At 45.8% G+C, this 7,862-nt stretch overlaps 1 non-coding gene across 1 annotated transcript; it reads left to right on the top strand.

Moving 5' to 3' along the window:
- Positions 1-6,201: 6,201 nt before the first annotated feature.
- On the top strand, positions 6,202-6,275 carry Trnat-ugu. Its single transcript has one exon. It is a non-coding gene; the product is annotated as a tRNA-Thr (tRNA).
- Positions 6,276-7,862: the final 1,587 nt, after the last annotated feature.

Raw genomic sequence — 7,862 nt, 5'->3', positions numbered from 1 at the left:
AGATGTACCGTTGCTAAAAGAAAAATATAAAAAACACACACACTCCGCAAGCCACCGCATGATGCACGGCGTTTCAGTTCGTTTTACACTCGCTAAGAGAGCGAAAGAAGAACGACTATCTGTCTGTCTCACTACGCAGGGCCGGTTTAAATTCCAAGAGACTCGATCCACCCCTTGAGGCGCAAGGCTGAGACGGGCACTAGAGGTGCCACAGTTCTATATGGGACGTTTCACAATAAGCAACTACCGCTCTTGGAGCCAAGCTGACAGAGAGGCCCAAGTGCAAGATTTGTACACAGTGCTTACTACAATGAGTAAAGGAAACTGACACGGGTGAAAGTGTACGTGAAAAACGTGGGACTAGGGGTTAGGGTAGGGGTTGGGGAACAAATGAAGAGTCGCCTCTATGCAAAAATGTTCTCGAGCCGACCCTGTCCATACAAGCCCTAATGTCTCGTAACTTGGTTAGCCTTACGCTATATGTACGTTGATGGCAATCGTTCTGCAGCCAAATACAGATGCCTGTTCTCTAAATTGTGTCAATGGCGTTTCGCTAAAAGAATGTAGGCTTCCCTCCTGGGATTCCTATTTGGGTTCACGAAGCATCTCCATAATTATCGCTTGTTGATCGAACCTACCGGTAACAGATCTAGCAACCCACCTCTCACCTGCTTCGATACTTTCCCTTAATCCGACCTGCTGGCGATCTTGAACACTCCAGCAGTACTCAAGAATGGATGAAACTTAGTGTTCTGCACGTAGCCTCCTTTACAGACGAAACACGCTTTCCTAGCATTCTCGCAGTGCACCAAAATCGACCATTCGGCTTCCCCGCCATCTTTCCGTTTCATATCGCTCTGCAACATTACACTAAGATAGTTAATCAACGTGACTGTATCTATCAGAACACTACCAGTGCTGTTTTCCGAACTTACGGGGTTGTTATCCTACTCATCTGCATTACCTTAAATTTTTCAGCATTTAGAGCAAGTTGCCTTTCTTCACACCAACTAGATATCTTGTCTAAGTCTTATTGTATCCTCCTACAGTTCTCAACGACGACAATCACCAATACAACACAGCGTCGTCAGCAAACAGACGCAGACTGCTACACACATTGTCCGTCAGATCATTTACATATAGATCTATTGAGAATAAGGGCTCTCGTGCCACAATTCCCTCAGGCACTCCTAACGATATCCTTCTCTCCGATGAATACTCGCCATAGAGGACAACATACTTGGTTCTATTACTTAAGACGTCTTCCAGCCAGTTACATAACTGGGAACCTATTTCGTATCCTTGTGCCTTCGTTAATAAATTCAAATGGTTCAAATGTCCGCAACTCGTGGTCGTGCGGTAGCGTTCTCGCTTCCCGCGCCCGGGTTCCCGGGTTCGATTCCCGGCGGGGTCAGGGATTTTCTCTGCCTCGTGATGACTGGGTGTTGTGTGATGTCCTTAGGTTAGTTAGCTTTAAGTAGTTCTAAGTTCTAGGGGACTGATGGCCATAGATGTTAAGTCCCATAGTGCTCAGAGCCATTTGAACCATGGTTCAAATGGCTCTGAGTACTATGGGACTTAACTTCTGGGTCGTCAGTCTCCTATAACTTGGAACTACTTAAACCTGACTAACCTTAGGACATCACACACATCCATTCCCGAGGCAGGATTCGAACCTGCGACCGTAGCGGTCTCGCGGTTCCAGACTGTAGCGCCTAGAACCGCTCGGCCACTCCGGCCGGCCTTCGTTAATAGTCTGCAGCGCGGCACCATGCCGAACAAAAGCGGAATTCTAGGAATACGGAAGGTGCCAGTCGTCCTACATTCACAGTTCGCAGGATAGCATGTGAGAAAAGGGCAAGCTGACTTTTGCACGAGCGATGCCTTTCAAAACCGTGCTGATACGTGGATGCAGGGTTTTCGGCCTCAAGTAAATTTAAGTTTCCTTTAATTTATGTCTATGGTCACAAACTTTTTGTTAACAGATTACTGGTTTCGGTCTATAATGACAACCATCAGATCTGCAGCAAAAAATGTGAGAAACATAAATACACCCGCAGATTGTCTGCAGCTTAAAAACGATAAACAGACCAAAATGAAAAGTACTACTGACATATGTATGCATTTGTGGGCTGTAAGTATGAAGAGGCATACCTGTTTTAAAAAACAAAGTCCTCACGCACTGCAGCCATAGTTGCATCGTCAAACATTAAATGCAAAATCGACACCGACATCGCCAAATATATATAAGTAACATCATATGCACGAGTCATGTTGTCAGTAGCGTGTCAATAGAACACGCCAAAAGTGCAGCACTATATTTTCTTTCATTCTGGCTTCTTTAGAAATTTGTTTTACAGTTTTTTAATACTATTCTGTGCACTATCAAATGTGTTTATCTAGGAAATTGGCACTTGAGCATATGTCAACTACTGTCTCTTAACTCTTCCTCTTTTCAACAATCTTACTTTTATCGTGTTCCATTTCATCGCTTTCTAGTACTGTAATGCCTTTTATACGTTATAAACTCATTACAGACTGTAACTGTTATATCCCCCCTTTATTTTACGCTTTTCAATTAATTATTGAAAACTAATGTATGCCTACATTAGCGACATCTGGTGAACTTACAACAGAAACATCTTGTGGCTACTGTACGGCAGCTTGTTTTGAACAGTACTGCTACTGACAACATGACTCGTGCATATGACGATGCTGGTGCTGATTTTGCATTTAACATTTGACGATGTCACTATGGCTGCAGTGCATTAGGACTTTGTTTTTATAAAACAGATATGCCTCTTCATACTTAAAGCGCACAAATGCGTATATATGTCAGCAGTACGTTTCATTTTGGTCTATTTATCGTTTTTAAGCTGTAGATAATCTGCGGGTGTATTTATGTTTTTCACATTTTTTGCACAAAGGAGACCGCTTATAAAACACTAATACGACCTATTCTTGAGTACTGTTCGAGCGTTTGGGATCCCTATCAGGTCGGATTGAGGGAGGACATAGAAGCAATTCAGAGGCGGGCTGCTAGATTTGTTACTGGTAGGTTTGATCTTCACGCGAGTGTTACGGAAATGCTTCAGGAACTCGGGTGGGAGTCTCTAGAGGAAAGGAGGCATTCTTTTCGCGAATCGCTACTGAGGAAATTTAGAGAACCAGCATTTGAGGCTGACTGCAGTACAGTTTTACTGCCACCAACTTATATTTCGCGGAAAGACCATAAAGATAAGATAAGAGAGATTAGGGCTCGTACAGAGGCATATAGGCAGTCATTTTTCCCTCGTTCTGTTTGGGAGTGGAACAGGGAGAGAAGATGCTAGTTGTGGTACGAGGTACCCTCCGCCACGGACCGTATGGTGGATTGCGGAGTATGTATGTAGATGTAGATATATGTCAGTAGTACTTTTCATTATGGTCTATTTATCGTTGTAAGCTGTAGACAATCTGCGAGTGTATTTATGTTTTTCCCAATTTTTGCTGCAGATCTGATGATGGTCATTAATGACCGATACCGGTAATCTGTTAACAAAAAGTTTGTGACCATAGACGTAAATTAAAGGAAACTTATTGTATATATGGGTCACTGTGTTAATCGCTACAATGTTGCAGCTTGTGGAATCAAGTAAATTTACTGTACTCTGACTGAAAATATGTTCAAGAATTCTGCAGTAAACACATGTTAAGGCTATCGGCCTCTAATTTTGCGAGTCCATTGTTTTACCCTTTCTACAGACACAGGTGAGAAAAGTCATTGGGTAGCGATAAGAAAATCTATAGATGGTGGCAGTATTGCATACAAAAGGTTGTATTGGCGGAGCTATCAATCTGCTCAGGTGATTCACGTGAAAAAGTATCCGACGTGATTATGGCCGCACGATGTGTATTAATAGAATTTCATTGTGGAACGATAGAGCTAAAAGCATGGGACACTTCACTTGTAAATCGTTAGGGAATTCAATATTCCGAGATCCACAGTGCAAGTGAGTGCCAGAAATACCAAATTTCAGGCATTACCACTCACCACGGACAATGCATTGGCCGATGGCCGTCACTTAACGACCGACAGCAGCGGCGTTTGCGTAGAGTAGTCAGTGCTGACAGACAAGAAACACAGCGTGAAATTACCGCAGAAATCAATGCGGGACGTACGACGAACGTATCCACTAAACAGTACGGCGAAATCTGCGTTAATGGGCTATGGAAGCAGATGAATAACGCGAGTCCCTCTGCCAGCAGCACGACATCGCCTGCAGCGCCTCTTCTGGGCTCATGAGTGTGTCCTTCGGACCCTACACGACTAGAAAACCGTTGCCTGCTCAGATAAATCCCAATTTCAGTTGGTAAATTCTGATGGTAGGGTTCGCCGCGCGGGATTAGCCGAGCGGTCTATGGCGATGCAGTCATGGACTGTGCAGTTGGTCCCGGCGGAGGTTCGAGTCCTCCCTCAGGAATGGGGGTGTGTTTGTCCTTAGGATAATTTGGGTTAAGTAGTGTGTAAACTTAGGGACTGATGACGTTAGCAGTTAAGTCCCATAAGATTTCACACACATTTTTTGATGGTAGGGTTCGAGTGTGGTGCATACACCACGGAGCCGTGGACCCAAACTGTCAACAAGTCACTGTGCAAGCTGGAGGTAGCTCCATATCGTATGGGCTGTGTTTACATGGCATGGACTGGGTCCTCTGGTCCGAACCGGTCATTGACTGTAAATGGTTACGTTCGGCTACTTGGAGGACACTTGAAGCTATCGATGGACTTCACGTTTCCGAACAACTGTGTATCGTTTATGGATGACAATGCGCCATGTCACAGGCCAAAATGATTAGCAAGTGGCTTGAAGAACATTCTGCTCAATTCGAGCGAATGATTTGGCGCCTGCATCTCGTGGTCGTGCGGTAGCGTTCTCGCTCCCCACGCCCGGGTTCCCGGGTTCGATTCCCGGTGGGGTCAGGGATTTTCTCTGCCTCGTGATGGCTGGGTGTTGTGTGCTGTCCTTAGGTTAGTTAGGTTTAAGTAGTTCTAAGTTCTAGGGGACTTATGACCACAGCAGTTGAGTCCCATAGTGCTCAGGGCCATTTGAGCCATTTTTGATTTGGCGCCTGCATCTCGTGGTCGTGCGGTAGCGTTCTCGCTCCCCACGCCCGGGTTCCCGGGTTCGATTCCCGGTGGGGTCAGGGATTTTCTCTGCCTCGTGATGGCTGGGTGTTGTGTGATGTCCTTAGGTTAGTTAGGTTTAAGTTGTTCTAAGTTCTAGGGGACTGATGACCATAGATGTTAAGTCCCATAGTGTTCAGAGCCATTTTTTTTTTTTTTGAATGATTTGGCCTTCCTGATCGCCCGACAGGAGTCTTAATCAAGAGCTCAGTTCGTGTACAAAGTACTGAGCCGGCACTACTTTCGTTATTATGGACTTTCAAAGACTTGCTGAGTCCATGCCAGGTCGAACTGGTGCACTGCGTCGGACAAAAATGAGGTCCGACACGATACTGGGAGGTATTAAACGGCTCTTGTGACCTCAGTGTGTGTTGGGTTGTTACAGCGTTATTCCCCTCTAAATGCAGGAAAAGAATTACCGTACAATACTCCACGTTATCAATGGGCCGAGCCATTTTGTTTGGGCTCCAGCTTGCTACGGTACTGTGGTGTTCTGATTTTAATATGTGGTAGGACAGCTGGAACTATCTGGAAACTAAAGAAAAATTACAATGAAATGAACACCCTTAGCTGCTTACAGGCGTTGACATACGTCAACGGGGACAGATGAAAATGTGTGCCCCGACCGGGACTCGAACCCGGGATCTCCTGCTTACATGGCAGTCACTCTATCGATCTTTTTCTTTTTTTTAAATCTCATTTTGTACTATATTGTTCGTTGACTTTGTTCGTGGCAGACGTCCTATGACACTTGTTCTGGTTGTTTATTGATCCGTTCACTCAGGTTTTTTTTTTTTTGTTTTTTTGTTTTTTTTTTTTTTTTTTTTGTTACAGTGGATAGCTAAACCCTCTGAGTGAACACGCTGAGCTACCGTGCCGGCAACCATCTGTGAGCCACCGAGGACAGAGAGGATAGCGCGAGTGCAGGGATTTAACTCTGGCACGCCTCCCGCGTGCGGGACAATACGTCGAGAATGTGAGTTTCGCGGGAGGCGTGCCAGAGATAAATCCCTGCAGTCGCGCTACCCTCTGTGTCCTCGGTAGCTCAGATGGATAGAGCGTCTGCCATGTAAGCAGGAGATCCCGGGTTCGAGTCCCGGTCGAGGCACATCTGTCCCCGTTGACGTATGTCAACGCCTGTAAGCAGCTAAGAGTGTTGATTTCATTGTAATTTCATTCTAACGAGCTGCATGGTCACCGATGATTTCTGTTCTTTAGGACATGCCCGAAAGAACAGATACCATCTTAGTGTTTATACAAAGAAAAATTAGTAAATCTAAGAAATTACTTTGTCTGGGTGATAAATAAAAACTTTGAGTGCCTGTCGTGCACTTTACTTGCAGGCTTCCTGTAAGATCTGGACGCGACAGTGATCGCATTCAGGTTAAGCAAGCCCGGTCAGGGACCGGCAGCTGTCGGCAGCACAGTATCGGCTTAGCGCCCACAGAGGCAGCCGAACGGCTGATGGAGCTCGCCACGGCACGTGTAGCAGCACGAGCAGCACTCGCGCAACTTGAATTATTCAGGGGCGCCAAGCGGCTGCTGCCACGCTGTGTTGTGTCCAGGGCTGATGAAACGCAAATCTCTGCTGCGACCAATCACGAGGCCACCTGCTTGCCTCAAGCTACCGCTTCCCGTCTTCTTGTTTACGTTCCGCAGTCGAGTGTCCTGCATATCGAAACGGAGTAGATCCATCTTGTAATCCTTCTCACAAGAGTACTGTAGTACCTGCCACTTTCTTTGCCTTCAGGAAATTTAAATTCATTTGTTTTTGTATACAGGAGTAATAGGATAGGCGTGGCCTAACAGCACTCCGGCCCAGCTTTCCTAGCCCAGTGGCGAGGTAGGCTGCGGGTCCCTGACCGGGCTTACTTAACCTGAATGCGATCATTGTCGCGTTCACTTCTTAGAGGAACCCTGCAAGTTAAGTCCACGACAGACACTCAAAGTTTGTAGAATGAGATTTTTACTCTGCAGCGGAGTGTGCGCTGATATGAAACTTCATGGCAGATTAAAACTGTGTGCCGGACCGAGACTCGAACTCGGGACCTTTGCATTTCGTGGGCAAGTGCTCTACCAACCGAGCTACCCAAGCACGACTCACGTAGAAGACGAGGTACTGGCAGAAGTAAAGTTGTGAGGACGGGGCGTGAGTCGTGGTTGGGTAGCTCAGTTGGTGGAGTACTTGCCCGCGAAAAGCAAAGGTCCAGAGTTCGAGTCTCGCTCCGGCACACAGTTTTAATCTGCCATGAAGTTTCACTCAAAGTTTTTATTTATCACCCAGACAAAGTAGGTATAATAACTTCTCTGGATACTATAAATCTACTCTGTAGGAATCAGCATGGGTTTATAAAAAGACAATCGTGTGTTATCCAGCTCGCGCTATTCGTCCACGAGACTCAGAGGGCCATAGACACGGGTTCCCATGGAAAATGTAGTGTTTCTTGACTTCCGCAAGGCGTTCGATACAGTTCCCCATAGTCGTTTAAGGACTAAAGTAAGAGCATGTGGACCATCAGACCAATTGTGTGATTGAAGAGTTAATAGATAACAAAACGCAGCATGTCATTCTCAATGGAGAGAAGTCTCCCGAAGTAAGAGTGACTTCAGGTGTGCCGCAAGGGAGTGTCGTAGGACCGTTGCTATTCACAATATACATAAATGACCTTGTGGATAAAATCGTAAGTTCACTGAG

This window comes from Schistocerca americana, chromosome 5 (genome assembly GCF_021461395.2).
Source record: "Schistocerca americana isolate TAMUIC-IGC-003095 chromosome 5, iqSchAmer2.1, whole genome shotgun sequence".
In the NCBI taxonomy this organism is placed as follows: domain Eukaryota; kingdom Metazoa; phylum Arthropoda; class Insecta; order Orthoptera; family Acrididae; genus Schistocerca; species Schistocerca americana.
Note: the sequence above shows the minus strand (reverse complement) of the source record. Positions and strands in the feature narration are given on the sequence as shown.